Source organism: Scylla paramamosain, unplaced genomic scaffold, assembly GCF_035594125.1.
Source record: "Scylla paramamosain isolate STU-SP2022 unplaced genomic scaffold, ASM3559412v1 Contig72, whole genome shotgun sequence".
NCBI classification, from domain to species: Eukaryota; Metazoa; Arthropoda; class Malacostraca; order Decapoda; family Portunidae; genus Scylla; species Scylla paramamosain.
This window is the reverse complement of record NW_026973737.1, coordinates 122,501-132,500: the sequence shown is the minus strand read 5'-3', so window position 1 is coordinate 132,500 and position 10,000 is coordinate 122,501. Positions and strand designations below refer to the sequence as shown.

The following is a 10,000-nucleotide window of genomic DNA, read 5'->3' as shown; positions in this document are numbered from 1 at the left end:
TAGAACAGCAGGAACACAAACAAACACACACACACCCTACAAACAAACAAACAAACAAACAAACAAAAATAAATAAATAGATAACAGGATAAAAAAAGTGAAAAAAATAATCATAAAACCAAACTAGAAATATACAAACCAATACAAAAACGCAACATACCCACATACCACCAAACAAGACAGAGTGGAACCTCGCAGGGGACGCCGATGATATGCTGGTAAACAAGTCACACAGGAGAGCACAGAGGAATACAAGCAGCTGGAGTCGTGCTTGGAGTAACAGTCAAAGAGAGCAGGAGACAGAGGCACCACCACCGTCAAGCCGACCAGGTCCAGGATCACACTGCTGAATGCCACCTTGCTTCTCCGCACGTTCTTCTGTGGGTGTTAGGTTAGGTTAGGTTAGGTTAAGTTAGGTTAGGTTAGGTTAGGTTAAGTTAGGTTAGGTTAAGTTAGGTTAGGTTAAGTTAGGTTAGGTCAGGTTAGGATAGGTTAGGTCAGGTTAGGATAAGTTAGGTTAGGTTAGGTTAGGTTAGGTTAGGTTAGGTTAGGTTAGGTCAGGTCAGGTTAGGTTAGGTTAGGTTAGGTCAGGTCAGGTTAGGTTAGGTTAGGTTAAGTGAGGTGTTTTTTAATCTTTAATTTTATCTCAGTATTTTTTTCTTGTAGTATTTAGTTGGCTTTGAGCAGTGTCCCTCCTATATATATAAAAAATAAAACAAAATAAACAAATAAATAAATAAACTAAAACAATAAAACGTTTACAACTTTGAATCACTTTCCCGACACACTTGTGCATGGAGGCAGTGTTGCATGAGCCTTGACTGACAAATATTGCAGCGCGTTGACAACCACACACTTCACACCTCAGCTTAGCAACACACACCAACACAACACCCTGCTCACTTTCTCCTTGATGTCCGCAGCCTGTACCGCCCCTCCGTCCCTGCCGTCCACCTCACCACCGCTGCTGCCGCCACCGCCATCGCTGCCGCCAACCTGCTTGCCGGATCGGAGGGGTTGCCGTTGCTCTGAAAGTTACGTTAGGTTAGGTTAAGTGGGGGCCGTGGGAAGAGGATGCAGGTTAGGTTAGGTTAGGCTAGGCTAGGTTAGATTAGGGTAGGCTTCTTTAGGTTAGGTTAGGTTACGTTAGGTAAGGCTTGGCTAGGTTAGGCTTGCTTAGATAAGGTTTGGCTAGGTTAGAATTGCTTAGGTTAGGTTAGGTAGAGTTTGGTTAGGCTAGCTTGGGATTATGACACGAGATAGCCAGTCTTGGGGAGGAGGAAGCACCAGACAGAAGTTCGGGTAGGCTTCTTTGGGTTAGGTTAGGTTTGGTTAGGGGCAGCTGAGGAGTGTGAGGCTCCACCACATCAGGTTAAATTTGAGGTAATATTTGAGTCATTTTCTCACTCACCACCAAAATTTTCCCACTGTAAAAACTTTAATATTTTTTTTCTGAAGGCTACAACGAAAGACAAGGCAACACACACACACACACACACACACACACACACACACACACACACACACACACACACACTGCATAAGCATCTGTACAACGAAAGACAAGGCAACACACACACACACACACACACACACACACACACACTGCATAAGCATCTGTACAACGAAAGACAAGGCAACACACACACACACACACACACACACACACACACACACACACACACTGCATAAGCATCTGTACAACGAAAGACAAGGCAACACACACACACACACACACACACACACACACACACACACACACACACTGCATAAGCATCTGTACAACGAAAGACAAGGCAACACACACACACACACACACACACACACACACACCAGAAACACCTAGGAAAAGCATCTGTACAACGAAAGACACCCATAAACAATTTTCCACACACAAAAACATCTAGCACACACACCACACCAAAAACACGTAGAAACACATTTTTACTCCCCAAAAACACCCATAAAGACAATTTTCCTCCCCTAAAACAACCCAGAAACACAATTTTCCTCCCCAAAAACACCCAGAAACAATTTTACTTCCCTAAAACACCTAGAAAGACAATTTTCCTCCCCTAAAACAACCCAGAAACACAATTTTCCTCCCCAAAAACACCCAGAAACACAATTTTCCTTCCCAAAAACATCTAGGAACACAATTTTACTTCCCAAAAACACCTAGAAGCACAATCTTCCTCCCCAAAGAACACCTTCAAACGCAATTTTCCTCCCCAAAAACACCCAGAAACACAATTTTACTCCCCAAAAACACCTAGAAGCACAATTTTCCTCCCCAAAGAACACCTTCAAACACAATTTTCCTCCCCAAAAACACCTAGAAGCACAATTTTCCTCCCCAAAAACACCTAGCAACACAAATTTTCCTGCCCAATAACACCTAGCAGCACTATTTTTCACCTTTTAATACTCAAAAAACACAAATTCGGCCCAGAACAGCTATTTCTATTAACAGTACTCAAAGAAAACACTGATTACCGGTCAGAAATAGCTCAAAAACATTAATTTCTACGCAAAAAACACTGAAAAAACACGTGATTTCCTTTCAAAACACCCAAAAAAACATACATTTCTACCCAAACACACTGAAAAACATGCGACTTTCTTTCAACACATCAAAAAAACACACATTTCTAGCCAAAAACATTTAAATAACACTTAATTTCCTTTCAAAACACCCCAGAAGAGACACACACCTACCCAAGGACAGCGAAAAAAACAACAATTTCTACCCAAACAAACTTGAAAAACACCAAAATCTAAAAAAAAACACAAAAAAATAAAAAAATATATAAAAAAAACATCCCCTGCCTTTTTAAAACGCCACAGAAACGAAGAATTCACTCCTCTTTCTATTCTTCTCTATGCATGAAAACAGCTGGAAAATATAGGAAATAACACTAAATACTGATGGAAGGGCACTGGCAGGTGGGAAGGTCCAGGGTCTCGGTCCCCGGATGAAGGCGGCTGATGACGTCACGTCCGCCATATTTACGTTACGCAAATGATTTTGAAAATGACCCCTCGCAAAAATGGAGCTAGGCCGGAATGCTTTACATATTATGAAAGGGCATAATTTTAAATTAATTCTGGAGATATAAAAATATTCCAAGCTTCAGTAATAATAAAGCTATATTTAAATAACTATATGAAAAAGTGTTCGAACAAACACGATAAAAAAAAACACTCCAAAGTCCACAAATCTCATTTCTCACGAACACAATACACTTTAAAAAATCGAAACTATTTTTACAAACAATCAGAAGTTAACCGGAAGCTGAAATAAATAAATAAATAATTTATAAATGTCGACTTTTTGAGTTTTCAACGGGTCTAAAACCCCTCTAAAAGTCCACGTATTTCACTCAAAAGCATCATAACATATTTAAAAAACAATAAACGATTTTTTGAGCCCATAAAATCTTGCCTAGCGGCTGAAATAAAAAATTATGTTTGGCGGTATGAAAAATTTAACGGCAAACAGCAACACTTATTTACGCTGAAACAACCTCATAATCGACATGTTTCCCTTAACACTCGCACGCAAAACACTCAAAACACCACCAAATATTTTTACAAACCATAAAATCTTAGTTAAAAAGCCTAAATATATAAGTTAAGAAAATAGAAGGAATATTGGAACCGGGGGTAGACTCTGGCAATCCATCATGGCGGCCGCGGGAGGGGAGGGAGGGGGCTCAGATGAAAACAAGGTTGGGTATCTCTGTTTCCTTATTATTTGTGGTTGTTATGAAGGTTATTTCTCTATTTTCTGGATTAATTTCAGCTGTGTGTATGCGTATGTGTGTGTGTTTGTGTCTGTGTGTGTCTGTATGTGTGTGTGTGTGTGTGTGTATATATATATGTATGCGTATGCGTATGTGTGTGTGTGTGTGTGTCCGCCTCTATTCCATGATAAATAGCATTATATTCTCTCTTCTCTTCTCCCCTTTTGCTATTAAGTATCAAGTATTTTCCAGGTATTTCCAGTGTTTTCCAGGTAGTGTCGTAGGTTGAAGCCAGACCTCTGCTACCTGTCACTACTAAACTCACCTTAATTGACCTCCTGTGCCTCTGTGGTCCCGTTCCCTGGTGTTTAAATGAAAAGAGGACACACACACACAACCGCACTGCACGGTGTTTCCCAGGTACACTGAGGAAGACAATAAAAAATAAATAAATCTGCTGTCTCTCAATATTTATCGTAATTTACAGTGTTTTGTTGTGTGAGGAGCAGACTACTGGGGTGATTTGTGCACAGGTAAGTGGCAGTAGGTGGATGAGTGTGTGTAACGAGTGTATTAATGTGTGTGAGGGAAATAAAGGGGTGTGAGGTATGACGGGCCAGCCTGCCGCAGCTCACCCCTGGCCTGTTAAACCTTCCGTCAGACTTAAACTAGGCAGTGGCGGTTAGGTCTGACCAGCGGACATGAAAGCATAGTCATGTGGCTCCATTCACTGCCACGGGTGACTTATGGTGACGAGAAATAAATTAAATAATGGCTAATATATACGGACGTCCGGATCATCAGTCTGCTTATATTTTTTAAAAAGTTGAATTTTGGCGGGTTTTCATTTCACGGAAGAGTTCATTTGTTAATATTTCGTCATGCGGGTTACGTTGAAACTAAATATTACGAGTATGACTAAATAAAAAGCCGAAATAATGTAAAAAAAAAATATAAAAAATAATGAAGGTACCGTGGATTGGCAACACTTCCGATGTAAACAGACAGCTGATCACGGGTCCTGAGGCAGGCAAGGAGATAAAAATAATAATAAACGAAGGAAATAGGTTATTACCACGTAGTGTGTAATGGCTTAAACTATAATAAAACCTAAATTTTTATAGGCCTGGCATTTCAGTGGGATTTCTGTTTTTATTGGATTTTTTGTTGCCCTTGGCTCGTGTCACTCCTTCAGAAAAAGGAGAAAAGGTATTTGTCTCTCCTCTTGCACTTTTCCCTCTTCAGGTGTCTCATATTTGGGAAGAATTGTGACATACTGGATACGTTTATCTTCAACACACACACACACACACACACACAGATAAGATACTTTTAAATGTATAAATCTTACCTCACCTTTTATGAACACAGTTAAGTTCCTTTGAAATAATTAGTGGGTGTTTGTCAGTGTTGATGAAGAGTTATGCCATGACCTGCTCTCTTAAGCATTACCAGTGACCTGTTTGGTTATGAGTCATGTTAGCAGATGAACCTGGCCTGACCTAACTAACCTACCACTGCGGGACAAGCAACACCAAATGTTAGCCTCACTTTAATTAATACTTCATATCACCTATAGTAATGGACACACACACACACACACACACACACACACACACACACACACACACACACACACAAATTCATTAAAGTATCATGTCTTGCTTCTTTATCTCCTTTCTCCTTTTTTAAAATTGATTAATTAATTAATTTATGTATCTATCTAGTTATTTATCTATTTATTCATATACTACTACTACTACTACTACTACTACTACTACTACTACTACTACTACTATTTGTAGTAGGAGAGGTAAGGCTCTACTGTAGTCAGAGGAAACCTTGTAGCAAATTGTTATCCATTGTATACTGACAAAGAACTTCTCTCCTTAACAGGTGGACTTGGAATCTCTCAGGGGAAACTACATGTAGTAATTGAATTAAAATGGCTAGAACCAGAGGATGGGGTTGTGCGTCCCCGGGAGTTCAGAGGGTGCCGGCGCTTCAACTGATGGTGTGGACCCATGAGACAGAGGCTCCACCAGGTGTGTGTGTGTGTGTGTGTGTGTGTGTGTTTGTGTGTTTGTGTGAATGTTCTCCTACTTGTGGTGAATGGTTAGGAAAGAAAGTGTGTGGTGTGTGACCTCACTTGTGGCAGATGCATTGTGGGTGTGTGGTGGTGTGTGGTGCATGAGGTCACTGGTGGTTGATGCACAGCAGAGTGTGTGGTGATGTGAATGAATGCCTTGTTACTGAGGAATACACTCACCATATTATTTACTGGTGTGTGTTGTGATCTGTGTACACATTCACTCCAGGACCTTCAATGTTGCAGATTATTAAATACATGACACTTTTTTTTAGCTTGATTTGTAAATAATGCTTTATTTCAACATGTTTAATTTTACTTGTGTATTTCAGGTGAGCGGTCACAGGGCCAACCCACTTCCTGCCGACACTTGATTTGGGGCTTCGGAAAACAAGGGCACAAGGGTACAAGGGTCAGCCTTGTACCTGCGCCGTCCACGAGTGCCCTCACCGGCCTGTCATTGCACGTTGTCAGGGAAGCAAGAACGTGGAGGCTAGAGTAACAGGGGAACGAGCGGTAAGCATTTGAATCCATTTGCCAGACACGTACACCGCGTAATTTGAGTTACCCCGTCATCTTCCTGCATTCTGTTCTTTCCAACCCTTTAAATGCAGTGACACTAATGACAGCCTGCAAAGTAATCAGTCCTGAGGTCATTTTTACTTGTGTCGTGTCACTTCACAGATAGAGAACGCCACAAAAGTGGTGAGAAGGTTTGCACCCTCCACCCCTCATGAAAAAAAAAGTTTGCCAAAAAAAAAAAATCCTGAATCTGTGCCCACCAATCAGGGGGCTTGTTCCTCCCTCTCCTCCACCCTCTGACTACTTCATGCTACTTATTAAAACTCTTCACAATGATGTTCTCCATGCCCTTGCTGGCCCAAATCCTTGAAAGGTTTATGGACCTGATGGGGTCCCTCCTGTTGTTCTCCAGAACTGTGCCTCCGTGCTTGCACCTTGCCTAGTCAAACTCTTTCAGCTGTCTGTCTGTCAACATCTACCTTTCCTTCTTTGCTGGAAGTTTGCCTACATTCAGCCTATTCCTAAAAAGGGTGACTGACTGTTCTAATCCCTCAGAATACCATCCTGTTGATTTAATTTCCTGCCTATCTAAAGTTTTTGAATCTCTCCTCAGCAGGAAGATTGTTAAATATCTATCACTCCATAACCTTTTATCTGATTGCTAGTATGGGTTCTGTCAAGGCCGCTCTACTGGTGATCTTCTTACTTTCCTTAGTGAGTCTTGGTCATCCTCCTTCAGAGACTGCTGTTGCCTTAGACATATCAAAAGCTTTTGATATAGTATGGCACAAATCTGATTTCCAAACTAGCCATCTATGGGTTCTTTCCTTCTCTCTGTAACTTCATCTCAAATTTCCTTTGTGACTGTTCTTTTGCTGCTGCGGTAGATGGTCACTGTCTTCTGAACCTGTTGACAGTGGTGTTGCTCAGGTTTCTCTCCTGTCACCCACTCTCTTCCTATTATTCTTCAGTGATCTTCTAAACCAAACTTCTTGTCCTATTCACTCCTATGCTGATGATACCAATCTTCATTTTTCCACGTCTTTTCATAGACGTGCAACCCTTCAGGAAGTAAACATTTCATGCAGGGAAGCCACAGGATGCCTGACTTCTGATCTTTCTAAAATTTCTGATTGGAGCAGAGCAAACTTGGTATTGTTCAATGCCTCAAAAACTCAATTCCTCCATCTATCAACTCGACACAACCTTCCAGACAACTATCCCCTCTTCTTCAATGACGCTCAACTGTCCCCCTCTTCTACACTGAACATCCTCGGTCTGTCCTTTACTTATAATCTGAACTGGAAACTTCACCTCTCATCTCTAGCTAAAACAGCTTCTATGAAGTTAGGTGTTCTGAGACGTCTCTGCCAGTTTTTCTCACCCCCCCAGCTGCTAACTCTGTACAAGGGCCTTATCCGTCCATGTATGGAGTATGCTTCACATGTCTGGGGGGGTTCCACTCATACTGCTCTTCGAGACAGGGTGGAATCAACAGCTTTTCGTCTCATCAACTCTCCTCTAACTGACTGTCTTCAGCCTTCTCTCTCTCTCTCTCTCTCTCTCTCTCTCTCTCTCTCTCTCTCTCTCTCTCTCTCTCTCTCTCTCTCTCTCTCTCTCTCATACACACACACACACACATACACACTTTTATATAAAATTTGAGCATTTAATAAACAATCAATCAGTCAATCACACACAGACACACACACACACACACACACACACACACACACACACACACACACACACACGTACACACAAATATTTTGAAAAATTAACGAAAATACAACAAATTATTATTGTTATTATTGTTATTTTTTGGGTAAACTTTAAATATTGGGTAAACGGTACCTCAACACGTCTGTGGTGCAAAATCCGGGCAGAGTAGAGCGATGCGACTTCCCCCCTGTAGACCTTTAGGGTAGAATGAAGCTATGCGGAGTCCCATTGCGCTGGCTTGTGGGGAAGAGGCTGGAACGCGAATGACGTCACCTACGTCGGGTAACCCACACCCACGTTCAGCGTTCCAGGGTTACTGTGTCTCCCTGCTCCTTTCTGTCTCTAATCTGCCACTATCCCCTACAGGTGGCCATCAGGGACGTGAGAGGCCTCCAGCAGTATGCCTGGAGATACTTGTGTGTGGATGAGGGACGCAGACTCAAGAACCACAAGTGTAGGCTGACCAAGTGAGTGTGGGAAAGTGTGAGGGGGTGTGAGAGAGACAGAGAGAGAGAGAGAGAGAGAGACTGTGTTGTTAATCTGTCACTAGAACTTTAAAAACTCTTGAAAACCCTTACAGCTTCAGCTTCAGCTTTTGGGATGTGGAGATCTGGTTAATCTATCACTAGAACCTTAAAAAAACACACTTGAAAACCCTTACAACTTCGACTAGAGCCTTTGGAAAGTAGAAATGTTAATCTGTCACTAGAACCTTGAAAACACTCTTGAAAAACCTTGCAACTTCAACTAGTGTCTTTGGAATGTAGAAATGTGGTCAATCTGTCACTAGAACCTTAAAAACACTGCAATAAAACCCTTATAACATCAACTAGAGCCTTTTAAAAGAGTGTTTCTCCTGTTAATAATGTAGTAATTTTGTTAATCTGTCTCTAGAACCTTAAAAACAACCTTGAAAATCCTTAAAAGAGTGTTTCTCCTGTTAGTAATGCAAAAATGTTGTTAATGTGTCGCTAGAACCATAAAAACACCCTTTAAAACCACAGTAACTTCTATTGCAGCCTTTTAAATACAGGTAGCAGGGTTCTCAGGGGTGTTTCTCCAGTTAGTAATGCAGAAATATTGTTAATCTGTCACTAGAACTATAAAAACACCCTTGAAATGCCTTACAACTTCAACTAGAGCCTTTTAAGGATAGTTTGTGTAATTTTTGGGATGTTTTTGGGTGTTTTTGAGGTATTTTTGTGGTATTTTGGGATGTTTTTTGGGGTGTGTTAGGGTGTTTTGGTGTGTATAATTTTGTTTTTTGGGTTTTTAGGGATATTTAAGGTGGGTTTGATAAGTTTTGGGGCATTTTGGAGTGTTTTGGTGGGTGAAAATGTGTTTTTGGTGTGTGTCAGAGGTATTTTGGATGTTGGGGTGTTTTGGGTGTGTAGAGGTGTGTCAAGTTAGGATGTGATTGAAGTGTTTTGGGGGGTGTTGGGGTGTTCTTTGGCGTCTTTGGTGTGTGTCGGGTGTTTTGATGTGTTAGGGGTGTTTAAGGGTGTTTAAGGGTGTTTTTGGTGTGTGTCAGGCTGTGTCAGGGGTGAAATGTTTGGGTGTGTTTTTTTGGTTATTTAAGGATGTCTTTTTGGGTGTTTGATAACCTTTAATGTGTCTCCCTGCTTCTGTCTGTCCCTAATCTGCCCTAACTCCTACAGGGTAACAGGGACGTGAGGGGTCTCCAGCAGCATGCCTGAAGATACTTGTGTGTGGACGAGGGACACACACTCATTGGCTATTGTAGGCTGTATCTCTCTCTCTCTCTCTCTCTCTCTCTCTCTCTCTCTCTCTCTCTCTCTCTCTCTCTCTCTCTCTCTCTCTCTCTCTCTCGGCGAGATAGCAAGGTACACACACCACCACCCCTCACACACACACACACACACACACACACACACACACACACACACACACACACACACAC

The 10,000-nt window shown here is 41.5% G+C and overlaps 1 long non-coding RNA gene across 3 annotated transcripts in view; it reads left to right on the top strand.

Moving 5' to 3' along the window:
* The first annotated feature begins 3,680 nt into the window (after nucleotides 1-3,680).
* Nucleotides 3,681-10,000, top strand: part of LOC135098646 (uncharacterized) — a 6,413-nt gene continuing 93 nt past the window's right edge. The window contains exons 1-5 of one of the 3 annotated variants that reach the window (XR_010267235.1): nucleotides 3,681-3,731; nucleotides 5,643-5,791; nucleotides 6,168-6,351; nucleotides 8,446-8,546; nucleotides 9,738-10,000. The exon at nucleotides 9,738-10,000 is cut by the window's right edge and continues 93 nt beyond it. This is a non-coding gene — a long non-coding RNA (uncharacterized LOC135098646). Of the gene's footprint in view, nucleotides 3,732-3,808; nucleotides 4,280-5,642; nucleotides 5,792-6,167; nucleotides 6,352-8,445; nucleotides 8,547-9,737 lie in introns of those variants that run through there. The other 2 variants (XR_010267234.1, XR_010267233.1) reach the window with 2 other exon arrangements.